Raw genomic sequence first — 26,962 nt, forward strand, 5'->3', positions numbered from 1 at the left:
GAAATGTTGGTGACTGCAGGGTGCAAGACCACACCTGGTGAACGTAGGGCACACTGGCAGACCATCGCGGACCGCATAAGTGCCCTTGGATTTGTGAGGCGCACAGCTGATGATTGCTACAAGCAGTGGAATGACCTGAAACGCAGAGCAAAGAACAAGCTGGCCTCAAATCATGCCGCTACTCTGGTGACTGGCGATGGGTCTCCACAAGAGGATAACAAACTCACTGAACATGAGTCTGTTGCTGGGACCTTCGTCACAGAGGAACAGATCCAAGGTGTGGGAGAACTACCTGATTACGACGCATTGTCCGGTGAGTGCCCATGTGTGTGTGTGTGTAATCCATGTGTGTATGTTGTTTGGGTGACGGGTTCTGATTGAGTGCAGGTGAGGGTGTTATGGGTCACCCATTGCTTCCTCCCATACATTCACGTGCCTTGGATTTGGGTATGACAGTATCCCTTCTGCCCACAGTTGCCAATTACGCCCACATTAGTGCACTTTACCTTGAACTGTCATTTTGCAACTACATTGTTCAGATTTTGTAAGTGTTCATTCAGGCTGATTGTTTCCACACTCCCATTTTTACTACGCATTATTCTGCCCTATTGCAACATATGTGATATGCTTCGGTCATTGTTTACAGCCCACACTGGGCCACTACTTTTACCTGGTTATGTTAATGATTACACCATTCAGGCCGATGGAGTATTGGGCTGCAGACATTTTTATTAGGGCCTGTTTGCATGTGGAAGATGACAGATGTTTCCTGTAATGTTAAAGTGACCAACCATTGATCAGCCCACAATGACTTTGTTATTGGACACTGGATGTGTTTCAGTGTGTGGCACATGCATATTTTGCAACACTATTCAGCATCAATCTTCGCATCATGTCGATGTGACATGGATGTGTGACAGTACTCATTCACTGACATATTGCTGTAGTTTTGTAATTTACCGTGGCTATGCTACATGACATCTGTGTGGTGGCATGTGTCATGTATGTGTATTGGACATGCCACTCAGACTGATGTGTGATGCCAGTGCTACCCAACATGCTGCAAATGTGTTGCATATCCATCTTGCTCTCCCTAGTGTCTGCCTTTTTGACTCCACTTCCAACTCTTTGACAGTGCATGCATGGCAGGGTTATAGTCATGTGGGACATGTGTAATTCATGTACTGGATCTCTGGCTTGTCACAGCCTATGTGTGTGCTATGGTGCTCATGCTTGTTGTCTTTCATGTTTTTGCAGGTGATCACGCACTTGGTGCTGTTGAGGTTGAGGAGATGGTGCAGACCCAGGAGGAATCTCAGGCACGACCGGGCACCAGTGGGGGATGTGATGTGGTGGTGGGTGAAAACCCAATGTTACTGCAGACCATACTGTCCAGGGGTGCCTCTGGGTGCACCTCCCCAGACCTCTATTCAGGTGCTGAGTCGGATGATGAGACTTATGTGCAGTCGCAGGTAAGTGTTTCTGGCAGGGATTCTGTTCTGTCCAACCCACCTGGACCAGGGTTAGAACCCTCTATGGGGATGTCAGTGTTGGTAGGTCTGCCTTTGGCGGTTACGGATGCAGGGTCACACTCCACAGCATCTGATCCTGTTCCTGGGCCAGCGGATCAGAGGGGGAATGCAGTCCTGCAGCCTCAGGCAGTGCCAGCACAGCAAGGTGCAGATCGCCTTGCCCCAAACAGGTGTGGTGCTCGTCGACGCGGTGACCGTGCCCCACCAGGCAATACTGTATGGGAAAACTCCATGTACAGTATGGCAACCCAACAGACAGCATCAGTAGAAATGATGGCTCGGGCAATGGAGAGGGTGGCCACTTCCATTATCCCCCCTGAAAGGCAGATGGAGCAACAACAGCAGGCAACAGACTCCATTTGCCAATCACACAGGGAAGACATGTTGGCGTCCAACAGGGACAGACGGGCGGCACTGAAGACTCTGCGCGAATCCATATCAATAGAGTCCCAGGGCCACAGGGAAGCCCTGAGGGTAAAACTACATAACCTCAGGCAGACTCTGGTTGCACTTGAGGCTTCCAGTAATTTAAGGGCAGAACAGCAGCTGGAGCAGCTCACACGTTCACTCTCAGCTGAGCTGCATGCAACACGTGAGGAGATCCGGGCATCATGCAAGGCCATGCATGCAAAAATGCAGGCAACCCGTGATGTGCTGCATGGGGATCTCCGCACTTTAATCCTCCAGAATCAGACCTTCCAGACCCACATGCTTGCTGCCATGGAGGACCATACCAGGGCTTTGCGTGGGCTGCCTGCCATAGTGCCACAGCCTCCTGATGCAGCAGCAGAGGATGAGCAGAGCGACAGCAGTTCTCCCACAATGGCATAGCCGTGCAGGCCATGAGCCCAAGGAGGTATTTTTTTTTCTGCATCATCCTCGCAGGTGGGTGTTGGTGTGCAACCTGTCTTCGAACCTCCTGGGTGGCCTGGCCCCCACATGGCCATTTTTGATTTTTGATTAATTTCTTTTTGTTTGTTTTGTTTTTTTTACAGTGTGTTGCCTTGTGTGGCTCCCGTGGGCATCCACTGTATTCCGGCTGGGCACATGCAGGCTTGTCCTGAGTTTGTGTTAGATGCTTGGGTTCGTGAGACACACACCCCTCCTGCTTCCCATTTCCATGGGCTTGCAAAGGGTGTGACCAAGTGACAGTGAATTACACAGTGACGTTGGGCTCCCATGAGCTGTGCGGGCAGTCTGTAGTCAATACTGTGTAGACATCCCTAGTGGATATTGTTGTTGTATTGTACACTGCATGGTGTATTGATATTTGCTTGTGCATCCATGTCTTCCTCCTAATCTGCAGGTTCCTTCCTCATGTCTTCACAAGGCCGTCTACTTTGCAGATGCAGTTCATGTTGTATGCAGTACACTGAGACATTTGTGTGGCAGCAACACTCTACAGTTGTAAGGGGTCGATGTGCTGGCGTATTCAGGTTGTAAGACTACCACTAATTTAACTTAGTACTGTCATGTTTTTGCATTGTGTTGGTGGTAAGTATTTGGTAATGTGTGCTGTTAGTTATACATTACTGGGAGCATATTGTGTGTGGGCAGTTTCCATTAGGGACAGTGTACTTTGTGACACTTGTGTCAGGTCTTGTGCATTGCTTTTTTTTGCTTTCACATTGCATGACGTGCCATGGTGTGTTTGGTGGTGGAGCTGGGGAGGGGTTGGGTGACATGGCGCTGTTCTCATGTTGTATTTAGCAAGGGGGTAATGAATTTAGCAGCATAGATGTATGTCTTTTGATTACACAGCATTGGTGGTATTTGGGTAGGTAGGGATGCACACAATGTAACACTTCCAGGTGACCAATCTCAGGCTGGCATGGTTGTGACAGTTGATTGTCCCTTAGGTCATCATCATTGATTGTCAGCTGGTATGTGCCAGGGCTGTGTACACTCCACAGGGGTGTGATTTTATGTGAAGTAATTCGCCACCAGCTGCTTACGGGCTGCCTCACCACGTGCCCTTTCCCCTCCCATACGCAGCGGGCATGCATGTGGTTGGGGATGTGGGGGCACCCCCATGTCCACCGGCAGGCCCCGGCGTGTTGCAACGTGTGCATGACACATGCTGCCACTATGATCCTGCACACTACTGGGGGAGCATATGACAGCTGCCCACCAGAGCGGTCAAGGGAGCGAAAGCGTGACTTGAGCACTCCGAATGTGCGCTCCACTATGCCCCGGGTTTCAATATGGGCTGTGTTGTAGCTTACCTCGGGTGGCATGGTGGGGTTCCGAATTGGCGTCATCATGTGGGTGCTCAGAGGGTAGGCACTGTCCCCTGGGGAGGTGGTGAGGTATCATTAGTGGGGTTGTGACATTACTCAGTATCTGACATGCATGCATGTGCAGTGGAATTTATACTCACCAAGCAGCCATGTATCGCCATGCCGCCCAGCTTCTAGGTCCCGGTTTAGGGTTGACATTCTGTAAATGAAACTGTCGTGGGTGGACCCTGGATAGTTGGCATATACTGAGGTGATAATTCCCTTGGCATCACATACTACCTGCACGTTGATGGAATGCCAGTGCTTGCGGTTTCTATAGATGTGCTCAGATGCCCTGGGGGACGTAGAGCCACATGGGTGCAATCAATGGCACCTAGCACTTTGGGGAATTGTGCCACCCCATAGAAATCCTGGACGGCAGCCTGCCTTTCTGCAGGTGTTCTGGGCAGGTATATGTGCCTGCAGACTGATGGGCGTGCAGTCATGATGGCCAACACCTGGTGTAGACAGCGTGACTGCGTGGCCTGTGACACCCTCCCCCCCAACTATAGCACTTGTCCGCTGAAATGATCCAGTGGCCAAGAAGTGCAGTACATTGAGGACCTTCTCCAGGGGGCTGAGTGCTTGGGAGCACAGGGTGGGTGATGTGAGGTCATCTTCCCACTCACTCACCAGCTCGAGTATTGTGAGGTGGAAACCTGTACCTCCCATACACCTGGTCATCAGGCATCCCAAAAAGGCTGGTTCGTGGTGTAAACATTCTGGGCCTGACTATCCTCCTCCTCCTCCGGTATCCCACGACCACTGCTGCTAGGAATGGTATATTCATCTTGGCATCTGAGCTTGTTTGTTGTTTGCACGCACATTTATGCTGCGCGGGTCCACGTACGCCTGCTTCCTGCTGGCATATGTGTTTCCGGATTAGCGTGTCTTTTTTGGCGCACGCATTAGCCCCGTTCGATTCCATGAATACGTGCTGTAGACGCGCGTGTGGGCGTTCCGCGCATTTGCCTCCTGTACTTCCCCCGTGACGCCCACATTTTCACGCATTGTTCCCATTCCGCCTACTTTAGTTGTGTGCGCTGTACTATGTGCGCTTTCGCTGTGCGCTTAGCGCACTCTGTTTGGAGACGTGTGCGCCAGCGTGCGCCACGCAGAATCTTAGCGCACATCCAGGGATTTACACGCGCACGGACTTCCATGAATCGCTGTGCGCGGGTTTTGCTGCGATTTTCATACTTGCACTGCGATTTCGCCGAAAATTTCAGCGCACATAAATTCCATGAATCGGCCTCTAAGCAATTAGACTGCACTGTAGCACTAGCACATAGCAATTTTTGTAGTCTGTTTCCTAGAAGAAAAAAAGGACAAAAATTAAAATAAAGAATATAAGAAAATAAAAGAGAACAATCTTTTCAGTTCTTCACTCTAAAAGTCGTATTTTTATAAGTTAATGATCAAAATAGATAAAAAAATCTAATAGATGAATCTGCATTGTTTTAACAGTTCAACTACAGAACATGTCAAAAGGGTTTCATGACTGGAAATGATTCTATTCCAGAAAAGATCAGAAATGAACCCTTCACTTCTTACATGTTTTCTGAACAGAGACAATCTGAACCCCCAAGTTCCTTCATGGTCCATTACCCGGTGTCTTAGGGTTTGTTTGTGGGAGTCGCACATGTTTTACATAGTTTGTGAGAGTCTTCCTCTTGCCTTCGCTGTACCAGCACATCCCCAACAGGTAGACGATTCAATTTTGTTCTTAAGAAATAATTTCTTACCTGACTGTCTGGAAATGTTATCAAATATTTTGCTAGGACCCCAGCTTTTTATCCACAGTTTGGAAGACGTGCAAGGTCGCATTTCTAACCTTTTTGGATTGTTTTAATCCAGTCTCCTCTCTCACTGACAATTTTAACTTTCTGGGGGTTATTAATCAATGTCTTGAGGTTTGGATTGTGATTTTTCAGGAAGCTCTTGACTTTTATTTCCAGAAGACTTAAATGCTCTGATCTCGAGCATTCCAAATGAACTTTAACATCCCTATACAGTGAATTACATTCTGCTGTAACTATCTGCCGATAGAGTGATGTTAACCTCCAGCTTGCTAAGGAGTCTAGAGCGTTCAGACCTAGTTCTAACCTCAAGTTCCAAGATGCTGTATTCATCGGCAGGAACAAAACCTTTTTCCAGACGAGTGATTCTAGTTTATCCCAATTTGTATTCCAAAGAAGAGGCTTAGCCTCGAAACCATAAAGAATGATTGATATCACCTTTGCCCTAAGAAATCTGATTAGAGGGAGGATTGAAAACCTACAATATTTGGAGTATATCTTCTTCATTTGAGGAGTAAGTTGTAAAGTCTTCCTCTCCACGTCAGCCTCCACCTTATAGATAGCCGGAGAGGCATATATTCTATAACCCAGGTAGTTCAAGTCTTCTACCCGTGGAATGATGTCAGTTTCCAGGACCCAATTGGAATAGTAGATCTTTTTCTGTGTGTATTTGAACACTACAATTTTTGATTTCAATTGGTTAATGGAGAGCCCATTTTCTCTGGCATATTCTCCCAGCCCAGCTAGTAACCGCTGCAAACCTATTGCAGTATCTCTACTTCTCTCACTGTGTCCTTCCTCATATGACTTGTAAAACGCTCTGACGCTTCTTGAAGCTAGATCCCTAATAATAATAATAATAATAATAATAATAATAATTCCAGCAAATGGGAGGGAAAAGGCCACGAAAGCCAGTGGTTCGCAAAGACAGCGCTTAAAACCACAAGGTAGTTGTTTTGACTATTACCCAGCTACATTTGGCACCCAATGGTAAAGATGTACAGCAGTCCACTGTGAAAAAAGATTACACTGCCACCATCCTGTCTGGAACACACTACCTAGGCGAAAAAATACACCCAAGACATAGAGAATGGGACATACCCTCTTCCCCCACCTTTGCTTGTAACCATAGGGTCTGGCAGCACTACCCAAAAATCAGAACGCCAACACGGTCTCCCTGCACTGACAGACATATTTTTTATTTTTTTTTATTAGTTGTTTTTCGATACAAGTATCTTTACAACATTTTCTTAATATTAATTCATTAATTACAAAACTTAGAATAATACATTAGAATTATACATTACAATGCAGTGTACCTAAAAATTACAAAGTATTAAAACTCTAATACATTGTCATAACTTTAATATTTAAAGCAGACATGACAAAACAGCACCTATTAACAATCGAAACACATAAATATAACATTATAATAACTCAATACCACCAGATTTTAAATTAAATTAAGAGCCTGAGTTAAACACAATTATTTACATCATTACACACTTCTCCTTTTTATAAAAGTTAGACATCTACTGTATGCCCTAATCATAATTTGGCTGGAAAATCACGAAACTCAATCCCCACTCCAATTTCACATGAGTTTTTAAGCAATAAACTCTTCTCAATTATAAACAACAACTGTGTTAAGTCAATAATCATTGACATACGATAGCCCCACATACATTGAGACCACAGCATTTCACTTTGGTATTCAGATATTAGACTTTGATTTTTTAACAAGCTATTTTGTCGTGTTTTTTCAAAATACAAGCACTGCAAGACAAGATGCTTCAGCGTTTCTTTTTGCGAATTAACGCAAAATCTGCAACCCCTATTTACCAAGGCAGAACAAATTAGCCAATTCTTAATACGCTATAATGTCGGAATTAGATTAAATTTAAATCTCATGTACATAGTGCGCATCTTATGGCTAGGACACAGTTTCAGATATATTGGTAAACATGACTGTTTGTGCCGATATTTTGCATACTCCTTATATAAAAGATATTCCCCAATTTTATCTGAATTGACTGCCCAATCAAATTGTATGAGCTTGAACTTTACAATCTGAGGACGATTTATAAGGTCGTCCCTTACCATTTCTATTTTTTCGAGCTCTTTGTCGCACCTTATACCTTCAGTCGCCACTGACACAGGCTTACCCTTTTTTAGCATGTTTAGAAGATCTTCATATAGTGAATTCGGTAAGGGCTCCAAGATTTTAGCATAGGACGCAAGCTTTCTCCATAGGTGTTTAGTAACCAAGGAAGATAGACCTAGTTCATGAATAATGATAGAGTTCGGAAACGACATAGGCAACTGTAAGACCTTCTTCCAAATTTTTCCTTGTATTTTATTTAATATTGGGCCAATATCCACAAAGCACAAGTCTAGGCCATATAGAATAATTGCTTCAACTTTAAGCTTATAAAATTCTAATAATGGAATTATAGAGAAATTACAGATTCTTAGATAGATTAGTTTCATTTGTGCGATCAAGGGCATTGCTTTAATAGAAATTTCTCTATTCCATTTATCACATGAGTCGGAATTATTCAAATTGTAGCCCAAATAAATCATACCTAAGGCACGTGGAATCAAATAACCATTTATTTTCCACTGGTATCTTACCAATTTTCTTTTATTTGAGAATACCAGGATATGAGATTTATTCGGGTTTAATTGTAAATTACGCTTCTCACAGAAATCGACAAGACACTCTAGTTTATGTTGAAGCCCAAAGGGAGTAGAATCAAACATTACCAAGTCGTCAGCGAACGCTAACCAATCTAAGCTAAGGTCCCCTATTTTAAGCGCAAAAGAGTTACACGTCGACCATATTGAAGCTATTTCAGACAGATATAGGTTAAACAGGGTTGCTGCGAGGTTACAACCCTGCTTCACCCCTATATAAGTACTGATTGGTGGCGTCAGAGATCCTTCTTTATCCAGCTTGATCCTATAGCTTGTGTTAGTATGAAGAAAGATGATCAATGCTATCCGGTGCAACGGAATTTGCATATCCTGCATCCTTTGCCACAACACTTGTCTAATCACAGAGTCAAAAGCTCCTGATATATCTACTAACACCATATACACTGGGCCATGATCCTTCACCCTAGAGATTTTCAATATGTGAGCTAGCAGGGTTGCATTTAGCTGTGTACCCATACCTTTGCGAAAACCAGTCTGATACCTCAAAAGGATTTTCTGTTTCGAGATAAACTCATTTAGGTCCTTCAAAATGAATGCTGAGAAGATTTTTGCAAAGGTGTCAATGAGGGCTATGGGTCTAAAGTTAGCTGGGTCATTCAAAGGACCTTTTTTATGTAATGGAATAACTATCGCAGATATCCATGACTCAGGAATTTTCTTTATTTTAAATACACAATCCAACCTCTTTAGAATGATTTTTGCCCATAAGTTAGGGTCGTCCTTGATAACGCATGGAGGAATACCATCAGGACCAGCAGCTTTGGAAGGTTTTAACTTTGCAATTGTAGCAATGATGTCACTCAATCCCCAAGGACATGTAGATGGAATATTGCTAGCCAGATCGGGGGATGTTAAGCCACAGAATTTCACAGGCATGGCATATTTTGCTTCATAAATTTTACACCAGTGTTCTCCACTTACTGCGGAACACAGATCTAGTTTGCCTTGCAGTAAGGGATCCTTCAATGTAGCCCAAATTTCCCTCGAATTCTTGCCAACAAGGTTTTGGATCATCCTTTGATTAATTTCAATAGAGGCATGAATTTTAATATATTTAACATCATTTCTATAATTAGCCAGAGTTCTCTTTTTCTCAATCGCGTAACCCACTGTATTGACAGATTCTTTCAGCAATTTGCGAAGTACGCTATTCTTTTGTGTTTTCCTTAGAGCAATTTCGACATTAAATCTTTTCATGTGGTCATATTTACTAGCTACTGTGCGATGTTTTGCTAAGGTATTAAGATGGCCACATATCATTCTGACATTTTTCCTTTCCCAGATAAGAAGATCGTCGTTAGACAATGATTCCACATTAGCCTTTATCAAATCTCTGTTAACTAAATAATTTAGCTTCCTATATAAATTAACATTCCACGTGATAGAAAGTGCCTTACGATCAATCTCCAATAATCCCAATGCTGGCATAGTTTCATACATTGGGGTGCTTCTCACTAACAGACACTCCAAAATACAATGATCACTTAGATGTGTTTCAATGATCTTACAACTTGAAGTTAATTCAGCCAAGGAATTTGAGATTACTAAGTAATCTATTGCAGTACGTTTTGTGACACGTGCCCAGGTATGTACTTCAGTTTTTTGTTCAAAAGGAAAAACCTGCAGATCCCATTCGGATATATATTTACGCCAAATTATCCCTCTTTCAAATGCCAGTATTTCATAAAATGAAACTATGTCAAATTTGATCATTGTTTCATTGAGATTTGAGTTAAAGTCCCCACCCAGGATGATCTGTGCATGTGGAGCGTCTGTTGCCACTAATAACAAAACATGATTAACTTTTACAATAATTTCCTCTAAAGATGATGACGCAGGGTTCCAATATAACAACACTATTATCATCGGAATTGGCTCACAAGAAGGTAATGTCACTTCAACCGCTAGAATCTCTGGGGAGGAATAGATTTGAAACAGTTTCAATTGATATCTATGTCTCACTAAGATCGCAAGCCCACCAGATGGACGGCCCTGGTTCCCCTTTATCGCGTGAGAACAAAAGGCTACATATCCCTCCAAATAGATATCTTTAATTGCGATAGTTTCCTGCAAGATAATAATTGCTGGCAATTCAACTCCCAATTTTTTTGAAAACCAATTCACAAAATTGTTGAAACCGCAACAATTCCATGAGTTAATGACCACAGTGTCATACTATTGTTTTTCTATGCCTGGCCTACTGCTTATTAGATTTTGCATCAATGGTTCAAGCCGTGATAGACTAGACGCAATCTTAGCAACAGATTCCGATTGCATTCTGATTTTTTCGTGTAATGTAGCGAGCTGCTTATCATGTCCCTCCATATGGCTATTGTTTTCGGGCATAGATGGTTGGTATTCCACAAATAATGTGGCATTTTCCATTGATTTAAACATAGATAAGTCATAGCCTAGCAATTGAAAGTCCTGTAAGTGTTTCCAGATTAGTGCAGCAATAATTGTATTCTGAAATTTACATAACATTCTGCCATTAGAGTTATATGGTAAACGGACCCAATCTATATCATTCGATACTAGGTTCCGCAATGCAGGGATTTGATGAAATACTTTCATGAGAGAGGTATGGTTTAAATTTGGTTTAACAACCTTTGCGGGATCCAGAGTCCATCCCATTACCAATTTCATTTCAGACCCTAAAGAGTGGTAGAACAACCATTTATCCCCACACTCTCCCTCAGGCATAGGAAGGGAAGTTATGGGCTGATGGTTTATCTGAATATCAAAGGTTTCATTCATAAACTGTGGTCTCAAAATATCAGGATTTTGAATGTCGCCAGCCTTGATCGCAACCTGGGCATTTGCATTGTGAGCACTACTATCAAGAATAGAGCCCACAACATGACCTTCTGAACTAATCTCAACAATGTTTTGAGGCTTTTGGACCAAGTCGGAGATTTTTTTGTCAATTCTTTCAAAAAAGCGTTGTAACTGAGTCTGTATCAGAATAGGTGATAGTGGCGTATTTTCGTCACTTTTATTAACAGCGCTAAGTTTAGGGTTCAATTTAGTCTCAGCTGGTGTATTCGCTGTAGTAGCCACCTCAATGCTCATGGACTCTGTTTTAAGTGTCCCATACTCAGATGAACCCAGAACGGCCTGACTTTCGCTGTTTAATTGTGTAATATCGATGTTATTATCACCCATACTAACGCAATTATTATGCCTTTGTTGTTGTTTGAGCTTTTTCTTGCTCTGTTCTTCCAATAATACGGAATTTTTGTTTTTGGTTTTTACTTTATTATTTTGCTTCAACTTCACAACGACTTGAGGTATAGGATCTTGAGAATTTGCATTTTTTGTTTTTTTAAGGCTTTATTATATAATTTTCTTGCTTTTCTAGACATGAAGAATGTACTATGATTACCATTCGCCTCTTCATCCAATTCACCAATGCATTCATGGACACACTGCGTGGTCTCTGAATTCAAGTCGATCAGGTCTGTCAACACAGAGGGACTATCAGGATTATCTATAGCTATGGATGATAAAGGTTCATCCTTTTCGTTCAGTACCGCTAACAACCTTTCTGGCGATATTAAGTTTGCCTCAAGGACAATCTTTTCTAACGCCAGTATCCTTTCATGCTGTACTTTTGCTATTTCCACATATGGCGGAATCAAATTTTCTGGCACAGTTTTTATTATGGTTACTGAATTTGTACTCGATGCGTTGTTCCAGTCTACAAACTCAGTTTGGGTAGCTATAGAAATTCTATTGTGTGTTTTCCCAGCCTTAATCTCATCTGCTATGGTTTCCATCTTTTGAGCTTGCAGACGTTTTTCACTCATATGTTGCTCGGCCCAGAACACATGACATTTTTCCTGAGCAAACAGGTAGCCCTCTATTTTACTCATTCTTGAGTTGATTTCTGCAGTTGCTAGACTCAGGGCACCAATAGCTCCATGCGTATACTCGTGTCCCTTGTCCAGCAAATTCAGTATTCTAGTCAAGACTGGAAAATTCTGTAATTCTTGAGAGTTTAGGTCTACCAAGGTCTCCTCTAATGGAAAAAGTGGAAGAGAGGAATTGGGCAAACGCGATTTCCCCAAGTTATTTTCCAAAGACCTGGGCTCACAGCTCAATACTGGAGAATGAAGATCTTTAGTATCAGAAGGGATATATAGGTTCTCATGGGAGGGTGAGCTGGCAGAGTGTAATAAGTCTCGGGCCCCCCAACCTCCTTTATATTTATGTGTTTCTTTCAATTGATTTAAATTGTTTACTATAGCCGCGTGAAAATGAACTTGTTCCCTAAGGCCCATTGACTCGGCAGCAGGAGTAGATGGCCCATTCGAAAGACGTGTTCTACTATGCAATTCCGCTAAAACAGCCGGCGCGACCAACGAGACATCAATGGCAGGCATGCTCTCCTCATCGTTTACAGCCCCCAATATTGAGCTATCAGCAATAGGGACATTATGGATTAACTTAATAGTTTGATTATTATTACCATGTACTTCACTATGAAATTGGGCCACTACATTTGTCTCCTTAATAGTCACCACATTAGAGGCTTGTGCAGAATCTGACATTGATTGGTTCACCATATTAAAGTTTGGAGATATCATCACATGCTGATTATGGCCCAATTTTTCGTTTAGTCCCTTTCCCTTTTTCTTGATTTGGTTAACTATGTCCTGCTTAGGCTCTTCGTCTGACATATTACCGTCAGAGACTGTTGAAGGAGAGCCGTTTAGGCATCTCTTTCCATTACGTAATTTCTTGACCATGTTTAAGCAAGAAAGCCACTGGCTTCCACCTAAGCAATCAAAAACCTACCTCGGATTATACCGCCACAACACCCAAATCCCAGAAGCAGAGCAGCAACGCGACCCGCGCCGCGCACCGCGAACAGCAAACAGTACTTGTCCGGTACTTGGTGCGCGCCGCAGGTGCGCGAGTCCAGCAGTACTTCAAGTCGCAGGGCGTGTGACTCGTCAGAGGGAGGCGTGGCTACCTAAACAGGAAGGACCTAAACAGAAAAGGTAGGTAGGTAAGCAAAATTCATATGGTTGAGTTCCCTACTTCCAAGCGCTTATACACGTAAGCAAAGAGCAACACACACAAGCCGAAAGGCGGCAGTGTGTGCAACACACAAGATGTGCAACACAAGAGACACAGCTCACGAGCAGCACAATTCGACGACTTGCAAGACGTGAAGCGCACACACCAAACGCCACAAAGGATGGAAAGTGCAATCACCTCAAGGTCAGGCACAAAGGTGCACCCAAAAAGTACGTCCTCCAGCTGAATTGCGAGAGTCCCGGCAAATCGACAAGTCCAAGGCAAAACAGAAATAAATCCATATTTAGACCAAAAGCACCAGCTAGCAAGGCAGCACAACGTTGCAGCAACAGCAAACAGTACTTGTCCGGTACTTGGAAATGAGTTACAGTGGCAAGTGAGGTTCCAAAATACCCTAACTTGCCCATAAAGAAGTGAGATACACCAACACAGCCAGCAAATATACTTGGGGTCCCGCATAATGAGGCTAAAAAAGGAGCTTCTTTCCAAATGATGGCCATACCTATTTTAATGATTTATTTATATAGCGCTTTTGCCAAAGCGCTATACATGGCACATATTTACATACAGTCATCCCCACTGAAGTTGTTATTGACCTTGAAAGGAATTAACTAGATCATGTACATTACATCTGATGAAGATCCATGTGATAAAATAGTGTCTACATACAATAGCCACTTTCAAGAGCTTCTTGTCCACCATGCTCCAAATAAAAACAAACAAGTTGGACCCAATCCTAACCATCAAAGCTGGATTAATGCGTAAACCATCAAACTTTAAAAAAAAGAAAGAAGATTAGAAAGATTGTGGCTCAAACACCCCACTGAGACTAACAAAGAGAATTGGAAGAATATGGACAACATATACTGATCAAAACTAACAGAACTAGATTCTAGAACTGCCAGCCCAGGGAATGGCAGCTTGATTGCTGTGCTTCTGTCCTAGGCCTCAACTGACAACTCTACTTGAAAATGTCTGTGCCAGGTACTCCTGAACCTGCCCAGCTAGCTAAAAGGCAGAAGGGAGCTTCACAAGAGAACAAAGGAGATGGCAGAGAGGATAAGCTTTTGGATTTGCTTAATGACTTGAAGCGGGACATGGCTGAGATAAAAAATAGCCCTTGTTAAATCAGAGGAGAGATTTGAATCTGTCACCAGGAGAGTGGATTCAGCTGAAGAACATCTTACAATTGTAGATGAGAGGACTTTGAAACTGATGGATCAAATCAGAGATCTGAAAATGGCTAATGAAAAAATAACCTCTAAACTATCAGAGCAGGAAAACTTCTCCCGAAGAAACAATCTCCGTCTGGTCGGTTTTCCTGAAAATGCTGAAAGGGATAACATGATGGATTTTCTGCTCAATAATCTTCCAAAAATACTGAAGCTGGATGCTGCTGTGAACTTGGAAATTGAAAGGGCACATCGGGCACTTGGTCCCAGACCTTCGTTGGGTGAAAGGCCAAGACACATCATTGTGAAGTTCTTGAGGTTTCCAGTTAAGGAACCTATATTGAAGAAAGCACGTGAACTCAAGGATCTTGCTTGGGGTGGAAACAAGATTATGATTTTTGTGGATTTCAGTAAAGATGTTCTGGAGAAAATGAAGGTGTTTGATAAGGCTAAGGTTAAAGCTAGTGCAAAAGGATTGAAGTACTACATGGTCTTTCCTGCCATTTTGAAGGTGGTGATTGATGGTCAGGTACATGCTTTTAGTGATTGTAAGACTGCAGAGGCTTTTTTTAACTGATTTGGATCTTGATCCAATGGAAGGTACTTCTCATGATACTAAAACTGCTAATCTGATGAGAAAAAAGAAGGGGAGACCTGTCTACACTGATTGAAGACTGGCTTTTTAAATTTTTTTAAAGTAGTTAGCATTTTATTATTATTCATTAGAAATTGCTCAATGTACTCTGCTGTTTTAAGATGGCCGCCAGCTTTTTTTGCTATTTACGTTTTAGAACCTCTGACTTCCTTTGAAAAAATACAGTAAATTCTTGCCTAAACTCTCTGTAAGAATTCCTCCCTCTCATTGTGTTTTGGAGTTAAGCACCTTGTATGACGTGATGGCTACATGGATTGTCAGGAAGTACGTTTCTTGATGGCGATTCGAGTGAGCGTGTGCTCTACGTACTGCAACGGGCTCTGTGAGGACATCTGTCACCCGCGGTGCCTCTTTGCGCGCAGGTTGAGAGTTATTAGCCCCCACCTTTGGGGGGACGGAGCATCACTCGGCGAGTTTTGTGCTGAGTGAATAGCCCCCACCTATGGGGACAGCGCAGCGACTCCCGGAACAGCGGCCTGCCACTCCTCATGCATAATTGGATCTAGGAGCCCCCACCCTCGGAGAGGTGTGGCTTACAGTGAAAACCCCAAAAAACCAAAAGAAAATAACGTGTTTTGCCTCATTTCCCGCGGAGCACGGGAGGATTGAGTTGATGTTATTGTCTTCCCGGATCCACAGGGCAATGATCCGGAGCCCCTTGCGGCTTGTGAGGGAACTTTCACTGTGCACAGTACCGGTGATACTAATGGCTCATCCAGTCACGTTTCTTATTATGTGGAGGTGCATCAACTGTTGCTTGCACTGTGGCTGCTGTGGGTGAGGGGACTGAATTGGGGATTAAAGAGTGGCGTGTGCTATGTGCGCATATTGACAAGCTGTTGGAACATTTTCACATGGAATGCTTGCTTACCTCCTCTCTGCTTCTATAACTGTTTACTGGCTTATTACTTGATCTACGTGTAGTGTCAGCAATCCCTGTTCTCCCCTCTTCATGCCGGCACAGCTTATCCACTTTTTGGATGTAGCATAGTATCCTGATGTCTGGACAGTTTGTAAGACCCTGCAGGGGTTCTACCACGTCATGCAGTTGGATGTAAATGGAAGAGTGGGAGGACTGTTTGGATCTTCTGTTAGCCACCTGTTTGGACTGCAAATGAGCCAAAATTGGACACTAACTCTCTGACAACCAGCATGCACCCAGCATGGTTCTCCGTTGTCCTTCTGGGGTTCATTATTACAGTGCATGATTCCAGATGACCTGGGGCAAGTTGGTTTGTGATATGTATCTACAGTTAATTGATCTGAGAGGTTTTGGAGGTCGGGCTACATTGTCAACTCTCTGCATTGGTGGACAACTGAATATGTAGGCTGCAGTTGGTACTTGAATACATTTCTGATTTACGTCATTGTGTACCCTTACTACTATGTGGCCTGCATCTTCGTGGGAATACAATGGAACTGGATTGTAAGTGAAGGGTTCCAGTGAATAGCTGTGATATGGCCCATCTTCGATATAGCAGTGTCCAAGATTAATACAGAGTGCTCAACTTGCTGCCTGCGCTTTAGGTAAAGGAACATTACATCATATGAACTTACAAGTCTTAATATGCCCCATGTTGTTGGTTTGGATTTCTGAACTGGTTTACATGACCACGTATGCATGGAGTAATTGACAGTCAGGTGGTTTGGTGGGTTATGCATATATATTGGCTCACCTACTAGGTGCAAAGATTGACTGGGTGTCAGGCTTTATTAATAGTATAGGCAGCTTGACTACAGCACTGACAGTCAAATGGTGATTAGTGTTCCTTCATTTCATTCGGGAATACCCATGTGATAAGATGTTTCGCTTCATTGGCTGGTTCATTGAATCAGGGGTCATTCATCGTGGCTTCTTCTATTTCCCTCACTGTTACAGATGTGACGTTCAATATCTGATATTTAAGTCTCATTAAATGGAGGTTCGGGGAGTATATAGGTAACATGTCACTCATTCTAATGTGTAGGAAGCTCCTGTTGACATGAGAAGATCTGTACATGACCTGAAATTCATTGGTCCTGCCCTGTATACCTTATGTCCAGACTACCTGTGTTAACACGGGTCACAATGTATGGGTCTTCATTTTATGCCAATTGAGACAGCAAGAAAACAGGCAGATATTGCGCTTGATTTTACTATTCTTGGAACTTTGGGTCTGGGGTTAATTATCTGGGACTGTACTGAATTAAGAATAGGGCCATATAGGCCTATTGTTTCCTCATGGGATTGCTTGATTGTTCTTGTGGACTGGTCTGGGGCTGACCCTTCTCAGATAGACTGGAAATGGCTTGGTTGTGGGAGTCATTGTATGGTACAACATGCTTTTGATGGATATCCTAATTTAACTGTTCATTTGATTTTTGGGTTCATTGATATGCATTCTCTGATCAGTGATGCATTGTTTAGTTTGGCCATCATTAATTATTAGCGGTTTTTGCCTTCCTTTTTTTGTTTTCTTTGTTTGGTTTGACATGTGGGGGTCGGCTCTAGACTGGTCCACTTTTGTCATGATGGATTTATGTTTATTAGCAGAACAATGCACTGTATGTTTTCTCCAATTGCTTTCCTTGCATTGGTTGTTGAATTCTTGATAAATTGTCAAATATATGATAGATGGTTGAGTGTGGGGGAGGGCTCACTTTGTTTCTGTGAGGGATTGCAACAAATGATTTGGATATGGGATATTACTTTGGTTGTCTATTATTTGAAGATTGTTTGAGGGCCTTTCACAATTGGTCTTGTGCGGTATATTAGTTGTAATTAATTTTCATGTTTGATATCCTGTTGCAGATTACCTAAGTTTGAAATGGTTGAGTGGTTGGGGTTGATAATGTATTTGTGCTTTTCAGCAGTTTCTAACTGTTTCTCAGGAACATGATATAATGTTTGTGTTGGGCTTCATAATGGTGTGATGGATTGGCTGGAGCCATCATATGTGATATTCAAGGTCGCTTGTTGGGAGTTTTTGTGGGATGCTTGCTTTTGTAACATGCCTTGACCTGGTTGTCTTGGTGTTAATGAATGCTATGTGTCATGGAGATATGATTTTGTGATTGTTCTAGGAATTATATGGAACAACCAATGTCTAATTGATGTGTCTGGAGATGGGTGTGTTTTCGTGTGGTGGATTTGGATTATTATAGAAGGTTAATTTCTTGGATTAGAATTGGTTGGTGGGAGGTGGTTGGGAAGGTATGGGTTGGATATGATTTTGATTTTGTGTACTTGGGTGCAGTTGGATGAGTAGTCTGTGCGTGTGTTTTATGTAGGATAAGTGTGGTAGCGATGGATAATATGTCACAATGCAGGGGTTTCTGATTTTTAAGTTTATTGACATGACTTATGACTTATGACTTATGGGGAAGGGAAGGGGGGGTTTCCTGTTGTATTTTTGAGGTTGAAAAATTGTGGAATTGGTGGATCAGTGGTTAAGAAGTTGTTAGATGATTGGTCTTACAGTTTATGATGATAGGTTCTGCAGCTTTAATTTAATTATTTTGGAGTACACTTAGTTTGTTACGGCTTAAAGTAGGGTATGATATTTATTCATAGGTTGTAGAGTGTGGCCTAGGATGCCTGGTAGGTATAGTTCTGAATAGGTATTGGTGTGTATATATTTTTACTTATTATAAGCCTGATGGTGGTTGGGCTTCTGGTACTGGTAGATGTGTGTGTTTTGTGTTTCTTTTGTTGTCTTTTGTGTGTTTTGGGGTGGGGTTTTCTTTCTTTATCACAAATTTTTCTTTTTTCTTTTTGACTTTTTCTGTCCTTAGGTTGGAGGATTTAATTTCGAAGGGATTGTGTCCTCCGACGTATTCCTCATCTTAGATATCTCCTTCCAGCTCTGCTGGCCTCGGAAAAAATTTTCTCTAGAGGGCGCTGCGCGTCGACGTCCTCCGAGTCGATGTCCCTCGACAGCCGCCGTATCGACGTCATCCTGCCTATAAAGGCTGCGCGCAGCGTCCGTTGCTCAGTTCCGTTTTTCCGCGCTTACTCAGTGCCTCGGAATACCGTTGCTCAGTTCTTAGTCAGATTAATCCTATTTACCTCGAGTCATTCGATCCGTACTCGATGGCTTCCTCGTCGGAACCGACAACTCCTCGATCCGGCTTCAAGAAATGTCGAGATTGTGGGAAAAAGATGTCGTTGACTGACCCTCACAGAGTTTGTCTGTGGTGTTTGGGAGCTGAACACCATTGTTCGGAATGCGAGGACTGTATGTCCATGACAGCTAAGGCCCTGAAGGAGCGTAGGGGGAAGCTGGAGAAAGGTAAGACTTTTAAAGCTTCTTCTTCGTCGACGAAGTCAAGACATTCGTCTCCTCGTCACCATTCGCGCTCCAGGTCTCGGAGTGGGTCTCATCACTCCTCGAGATCGAAGCACTCGAAGAGGAGACATCGAAGATCCCCTTCTCCGTCTTCCTCTTCCTCTGTTTCGCCAAAAAGAATCCCTTGCCCCGCGAAACATAGTTGCCGGGCTGAATGGGAGGAATTCCGCAAAAATATGATGAGCGTCTTCGAGAAAGCGGCCTCGACCCCCTCGAAGACTGCCGAGAGCGATGCTCTGGTCGAAAGAACCAAAGGTCAAAAACGCTGCGAGTCGCAGTACCCGGCGAAGGAAACCTCTCGAGCGCGTCTCGAACCCTCGAGTAGGACTATGACCTCCAAACCTTCCTCGAAGGTTCCGTCGACGAGGGTTCCGTCGAGGTCGATGTCTTCGACGCCGTTGTCGAAGGGACCTTCGACACACGGGTCTGTCGACTCGACGCCAGCTTCGACACCGGCGTCGACGCCAAGAAAAGTCACGGTTACGACACACCCAGTGACTATCCCCAGGTCCTCGACGTCGATGGCTTCGAGATTGTCGAGTAGAATTCCAATTCTGTCGAGGTCTTCGAGGCCTCCGCCTTTGTTTTCGACGCCACGCTCGAAGACGTCGGGGTCGACGTCGACGACATCGACGTTTTCGAGGCCGATAATGACAAGTTCGGCACCCTCTGCCTTGGAAATGGGATTTACTCCCTTTATGAGTTCAGAACAATTGAGAACTATGTCCTCAATTTTGGAAGAGGGTGAATTGTCTGAACAGGAAGACACATTTGAGTTGCAGGGACCTGTAACCCCTATTAGAGAGGAATTTTCCTCTGAAGAACGCAGGTTAAAGGATCTTCATGATTCCTTACATGAGGCAAGTGGGTTAGACACTTCCCCTGAGGTGGAGTTTGCTAAGCCAGACCCGGGGGAGCATGCTGAAACCCCCTATAGAGCCTTAATGGCCAGGATCACAGAGTTCATGGGGTGGTATGCACCTTCACAATCTTTCCAACAGAATGGCCTCACGGATATTCTTGACAAATACCCACAGGAGGATCCTGTGGTGCCTTTTCATAAAGCTCTTCAGAGAAAGATCATGACAAACTGGGAAACCCCAGATGTAGTACCAGCAGTAAATAAAAAACTGTCTACAAAATACAGGGTATCTTCTACAGACCCAGAGTTTTTGTCTAAACACCCATCCCCAGAAAGTCTGGTGGTACAGGCAGCATCCTCTACCGATGTCAAGACGGCTTATCCTACCGTCCCACAGGACAGGGACGATAAAAAATATGATGCTATGGCAAAGAAAGTCTTTTCAGCATGTAGCATGGCGTTAAAATCTGTTAATGCTACTTGCACCCTTGCTAGGTTCAGCCATACACTATGGGAGTGTGCTTCTACAGCGGCTGACTGCATCCCGGAGGGAGAAGAAAGGGATGCGTTCCTGAATATTTTACAGGATGGTAAAGACGCTATGTGCGAATCCCTCCAGACGGGCATTGATTCGGCTGACAGTATCAGCAGAGCAAAGGCGGCAAGTACATCAACCAGGAGATTCGCTTGGTTGAGAAAGTCTGGTTTTGCCCCAGATGTGCAAGCCAGGCTCTTGAACATGCCATTCAATGGCTCTTCTTTATTCAGGAAAAAGGCGGATGACAGTTTAGAGAAACTGCAAACTTCAAAAGCAGCAGCAAAATCCCTAGGAGCTGCAATCCGTCAGACTCCTTTTCGTCCCACAGGAACCTCTGCGAGGGGCAAGTCCTTTCGCTTCTACTCCGCATTCGGAAGAGGTAGAGGACGACTGGCTCAAAGGAGACAAAGAAGAACTACCCGAGGTGGACGGGGTAGATATTCAAAAGCCGCAGCAACATCAGGTACCTCTTTACCATCGGCATCTGCATCAGCCGCCCCAAAACCACTCTGAGGACTTCCCTCACAGGACACCTGTAGGAGGCAGGTTGACTCAACATCTGGCGGTATGGCAGGCTATCACGTCAGATGCTTGGGCATTGGAAACAGTTGCCCAAGGTTACTGCCTGCCTTTCCTACGTATACCTCAGAGTCATCCACCGGGGATCAGCTCTCAGAAAGCTCCAGATCCGCTCCTCTTGCAGGAAATTTGGGACCTGCTAGAGAAAGGTGCCATAGAACCGGTACCTGTAGCGGAGAGGAACAAGGGCTGGTACTCCCCTTACTTTCTCATTCCAAAGAAAGACGGAGGGGACTTGCGAGAATTAAACAAATTCCTCAGAAAAGACAAATTCAAGATGGTCACTCTTTCTCAGATCCTCCAGGCCCTTCAGTTCCAGGACTGGTTGGTATCTCTGGACCTTCAGGACGCTTATTTCCATGTGCCTATCCATCTCAAACACAGGAAATACCTGAGGTTCGCAATTGGCAACTCTCACTATCAATTTCGAGTGCTGCCATTTGGGCTGACCTCCGCCCCGAGGATCTTCACCAAGTTAATGTCGGTAGTGGCTGCAAGTCTAAGGAGGGAAGGGATTCACGTCTACCCCTACCTGGACGATTGGTTGATCAGGGCTGTTTCTCCGGAACAAGCTCAGATCCAGCTAAATCACGTGTGCCACTTCCTTCACAGACTGGGCTTCTCCCTCAATTTAAAGAAGTCACAAATGATACCATCGCAGAGACTCCAGTTCATAGGAGCGATCCTGGACACTTCCCTGGGAAAAGCCTCGCCACCAGAGGTGAGGGCTCAAGATATTCTACAGATGGTTACCAAGTTCCAACATGCCCAACGTCTCCCAGCCTTCGACTTTTTGAGGTTGCTAGGCCTCATGGCATCCTGCATTTTCCTAGTGCCAGAGGCTCGCCTGAGAATGAGATCCCCCCAGTGGGCACTGAGGACTCAGTGGTCACAATTCTCAGGGAGAATGACCGATCTTCTTCAGGTTCCCGGCAGGGTGGCTCGAGACCTTCAGTGGTGGGCCTGTCAGGAGAACATTCTGAAAGGAGAACAGTTTTGGCAACCCTGGCCGGAGATAACAGTAGTCACGGATGCCTCACTCACGGGCTGGGGAGCCCACGCCAACGACTTGACCATCAGCGGTCGTTGGTCTCCATCGGAGTCCAGACTACATATCAACCTGTTAGAGCTGAGAGCCATCAGACTTGCGCTGAAGGCGTTCCTGCCAGCTGTACAAGGGAAGAACGTCCTGATAATGACGGACAACACGGTGGCCATGCATTACCTCAACAAAAGAGGAGGCGTAGGATCACTACCCCTGTGCAGAGAGGCGATGCAGCTCTGGTTTTGGGCAATCCAAGAAGGAATCTCTCTATCGGCAGTTCACCTAGCCGGAGAGAAGAACTTGACAGCGGACGCTCTGAGCAGGCAGAACACAGTCTCCCATGAGTGGGAGCTAGCTCAGGAAGTCCTTCAAGTGATCTTCGCCCTTTGGGGAACCCCTCAGGTAGATCTGTTCGCCACCAGCCTAAACAGGAAATGCGACCTGTTCTGCTCAAGGGAATTTCCCCCGAGAGGAGCTCTGGGAGACGCGTTCATAGTGGACTGGGAGTTTCCGCTTCTGTACGCGTTCCCACCGGTCCCTGTCATTCCTCAAATGATCAGGAGGTTGAGAAGATTCCGGAGAACCATGATCCTAATTGCCCCGGATTGGGCCAGGAGAACGTGGTACCTGGGCCTTCTAGACTTGTCCATCTGCCCTCCAATTCGACTTCCACTCAGAGAGAACCTACTCTCACAGAAGGGAGGTCAGGTTCTCCATCCAGACATCAAAACCCTCAACCTTCACGCTTGGCTTCTGAAAGGCTGAGGTACAAGGATTGGGACCTCCCTGATGATGTTATGGAGGTGTTGCTTTCGGCAAGGAGGCCAGCAACAAAGTCTTTATACCGCTGCCGTTGGAACAGATTTTGCAGCTGGTGTAGAGAACAGAATATCGACCCTTTTTCATGTGGTACACCAATGGTTTTGTCCTTCCTACTACATTTGGCAAATTCAGGCCTTCAAGTTGGCACCATTAAGGGCTATCTCGCAGCGCTATCCATCTTTAAGCGTACTGCGGAAGAACCATCCTATTTCAAATTACCCTTGGTAATACAGTTTATAAAGGGGTTAACCAATGTTTATCCCCCAAGACCATTCCAAATTCCCCTATGGGATTTAAACCTAGTACTAACTTTCCTGATGGGTACACCTTTCGAACCTCTCCATTCTTTTTCGTTAAGCTTCCTTACCCTTAAAACTGTTTTATTAATAGCACTTACATCTGCTAGAAGGGTGAGCGAATTACAAGCTCTTTCTTGTAAACCCCCTCACACAATATTTCACAAAGACAAAGTTGTCCTGCAAGTGAAGCCTAATTTCCTGCCAAAGGTGGTTTCTGAATTCCATATCACTCAGAAGATTACCCTACCATCTTTCTATCCTCCTCCTCACCCGGGGAAAGAGGAAGAGAGGTTACACAGGCTAGACCCTAGGAGGGCTTTAAGTTTTTACATCAGTAGGCTAGCCAGGATAAGACAGGCAGACCAGCTGTTTGTAGGTTACGCAGGTCACAAGCTGGGGTTACCAATAACTAAGCAGACCATTTCCAGATGGATCATTCTAGCCATTCTGGAATGTTATAAACTGGCAGGGAAAGAGCCCCCTCAAAACCTTAGGGCTCATTCGACCAGAGGTATTGCAGCTTCATCGACCCTCAAAAGAGGCGTGCCAGTTAAAGACATAAGTGCGGCCGCTACATGGTCGTCTGTCCATACCTTTACACGTTTTTACAATTTGGATTCCTCCTCCAGTCAGACTAGGTTTGGAAGGGCTGTACTGCATTCTATTCATCAATAGAAGACAGCGTGAAGTCAGTACTCCCTCCTCCGATAATAGAATACTGCTATGGGAGCCTATCTAAGATGAGGAATACGTCGGAGGACACAATCCCTTCGAAGAACAAGTTACTTCTTACCTTGTAACGTTCTTTCGACGGGATGTTCCTCCGACGTATTCCTCATCGATCCTCCCATCCATCCCCGCAGTTCTACTTCCCTTGTTGTTGCAGCTTACGCTCCTTCAGGGTGATTAGTTAGTCCAGAAAGTATTATTGTGGGCTACAAAACGGAACTGAGCAACGGACGCTGCGCGCGGCCTTTATAGGCAGGATGACGTCGATACGGCGGCTGTCGAGGGACATCGACTCGGAGGACGTCGACGCGCAGCGCCCTCTAGAGAAAAATTTTTCCAAGGCCAGCAGAGCTGGAAGGAGATATCTAAGATGAGGAATACGTCGGAGGAACATCCCGTCGAAAGAACGTTACAAGGTAAGAAGTAACTTGTTCTTCTCTTCCGCGGATAGGTTTTGTGAGACAAGTCTGTCAATAGATCGGATGGTAATTATGTGAAATGCAGATGATTCTAGTGGTGAGTTATTGATCCTTTAATCTTTGTTTCATGGAATGTCAGGGGTATTGGATGTGTGTTTAAAAGAAGGAAGGTTTTGGCACGGATATGGAGGAGGAAAGGTGATATTGTGTTTCTTCAGGAGACTCATTTGAATGCAAAGATTGGGGATTATTTGACTACTCGAAATTACCCACAGGCGGTATCGAACTATTATGATACTAAGTCTAGGGGGGTTAGTATTTTATTAAGGAGGGGGGATTGTCTGTCAAGATTGAGAAAACAGTAAAAGATCAAGAAGGTTGTATTCTTCTGATTGATATTTTACATAATGGGAAGTAACTTACTGTGGGGACAGTATATGCTCCATGTGCCCCGGATATAGGTTTTTTCAGGAAGTTGGATGATCTTTTGGGGGAGATGGAGGGAGAGGCGATTATTTTAGGTGGAGATTTTAACTTAGTGATAGATAGTGATGTGGACAGAAAGTCTGATTGTAGATATAATAGTGATGTGGACAGAAAGTCTGATTGTAGATATAATAGTGGGAAGTGCGGAATTGAAACAGTTTGCTTTTAAGTATAATCTGGTTGATATTTGGAGGGTTCATCATCTAAGAGATAGGGAATATTCGTTTTATTCACCGGTTCATAATTCATACTCTCGGATTGATTTTTTTTAAAATTAGTGATAGAATAGTTGGTCAGACGTTTAGTTCAAGTATTAGGGAGAGGTGTATTTCTTAACTTGCACTCATGGATCTGAAAATCAATTTGCATGGTTTTCATAAAAAGGATATGAGATGGAGAATGCAAGCTAATTCACTTAATTACCCTCTAATTAATGTGGGATTGGATGAATTTATTCAAAGATACTTTGAGGAAAATAATGGATCTGCTGACATTAAGATTGTGTGGGATTGCTTTAAAGCAGTTTTACGAGGTGAATTGATTTGTAGAACTTTGCATGCTAAAAAGAAAAATAAAGTAAGGATTGAAAAGTTAGAGAAGGAGATTGTGGGTTTGCAAAGGGATTGTGCACAAGTAGGGAAGTTTTGCATGAAACATACATTGAATAAATTGGAAGAGGAGCTAAAGATGCTTTTGCATTCACAAGCAGGGAAGAGTTTATTTTATACGAAGCAGCGCTTTTGGGAATTTGGGGACAAAAATTGTAGTCTTCTGGCAAATAAACTTAATGGTCTGATGGTGGACAAGTGTATTCCATCTATTGAAAATGATAGGGGTGCGGTATTTTATAGGAGTGAAGATATTTGTGAAGAGTTTGATTGTTTTATGAAGAGTTGTATAAGGAACAATTACATCCTACTCAAACAGACTTGCAGTCTTTTTTTGATAAAGTTCACCTTTTACGAATTAGAGATGACAAAAAATTGATTCTGGAGTCTGCGATTTATGTGGCTGAGGTTACTGCTGCAATATTGCAATTGAAAGACGGAAAATCACAAGGGCCGGATGGGATTATTATGGAATTTTTATAAAAAATTTGTTGAGCAAATATCGCCTATTTTATGTGTCCTTTTTAATTAATTTTTTAAGTCAGGGGTATGCGATTCAATGACAGTTGCGATGATTACTGTCATTCCTAAACCTGATCGAGATCACAGGAAGTGCAGTAATTATAGACCTATTTCACTGTTGAATGTGGATTTCAAGATATTTACAAAAATTTGGGCAAATAGGCTTATGGTTAATATGGGTGATCTAGTGGATGAGTCTCAAGTGGGTTTTATCCCGGGCAGATATGGATATGATAATATCAGGACCGTTTTAGATGTCATTGGAATACAGCATAATAACAAATCGAAAGGGATAATTGGTTTTTTTGGTGCGGAGAAAGCGTTTGATCGAGTTAACTGGAGGTTTTTGGAATGCACTTTATTAAAAATGGATTTGGACCAACCTTTATGACAATGATTAAGTGTATCCATTATGAGGTTAAAGCAAGGGTGACTATAAATGGGTTAATATCGGAGTCTTTCTCTTTGTCCAAGGGCACAAGGCAAGGGTGCCCTTTATCGCATTTTTTGTTTGATTTAGCACT

At 43.8% G+C, this 26,962-nt stretch overlaps 1 protein-coding gene across 1 annotated transcript in view; it reads left to right on the forward strand.

Moving 5' to 3' along the window:
- VWA3A (von Willebrand factor A domain containing 3A) overlaps positions 1-26,962 on the forward strand; it is a 2,090,411-nt gene that overhangs the window by 90,220 nt on the left and 1,973,229 nt on the right. The gene's annotated exons all lie outside the window — the stretch shown is intronic.

Source organism: Ambystoma mexicanum, chromosome 2p (assembly GCF_040938575.1).
Source record: "Ambystoma mexicanum isolate Mex_15411 chromosome 2p, UKY_AmexF1_1, whole genome shotgun sequence".
NCBI classification, from domain to species: Eukaryota; Metazoa; Chordata; class Amphibia; order Caudata; family Ambystomatidae; genus Ambystoma; species Ambystoma mexicanum.